This window comes from Plasmopara halstedii (genome assembly GCF_900000015.1).
Source record: "Plasmopara halstedii genome assembly, contig: Scaffold_218, whole genome shotgun sequence".
In the NCBI taxonomy this organism is placed as follows: domain Eukaryota; phylum Oomycota; class Peronosporomycetes; order Peronosporales; family Peronosporaceae; genus Plasmopara; species Plasmopara halstedii.
Window position 1 is genome coordinate 446,369 of NW_020187139.1, and position 780 is coordinate 447,148.

Below are 780 nucleotides of genomic sequence, written 5' to 3' on the forward strand. Positions count from 1 at the left end.
ATGGCAGCAGATCCCCTCCCGGAGGCGGTCCCAGCGACCGTCTTTATGGAAGGCATCCGCACTGGCGTGGCCAGAATGGAAATCTTCCGTGTGCATCCGTCTTCATTTGAAAAAGCGGTATCTGTGGCATTGAAAGCCGAATTCAGTTTCAAGTCGGCACAACTTGGTTGGAATGCACACTCCAACAGCTCGTCGAGCGGGTCGGTGCCCATGGATCCCAGCCATGCTGAGGACTAGGGAGCAAAGCTCCGAGCTGCCGGACAGCATACACTTATTCGAAGGTGTTTTGGCTGTGGAGACACCCGTCGCCTTAGGAACGGTTGCCCCCTGCGCAAGGTGCGTCGAACCATCGCCCCAACGCCTGCCAGTCTGGTTCGTCGCGGGGAAACGACACCACTCAGCAAGCGCGGGGTGACCTACTGGGGAATAACTGAGTTCTGTTGAGCCTCAGGGAGGCATAGGTCGGCAGGGCCCAGCTCCGAAGAGCTCCGTGCTCTTGAACACGGAACGTGTATGCAAGACGGGCTTGCTGGGCGTGGAGGCAACGTCAAGGGCTTCCAGAAGCCATGGAGATCCTCATCGATTCTGGGGCGTATTATGCTCGACGCTTCACGATGGAAGGAAACAGCTGTATGATGAGGTGCTGAAAAGCGGTTGGGTGACATCGTCACTGTTCGCCTAGCGACGGGGACACGTGTCACGGTCCTGAAAGTCCCTGTGGGCCTCGGAGTTAAGTTCCTTGACTTTGATAGCGTGGAACGCTGTCTAGTCTTAGACTTG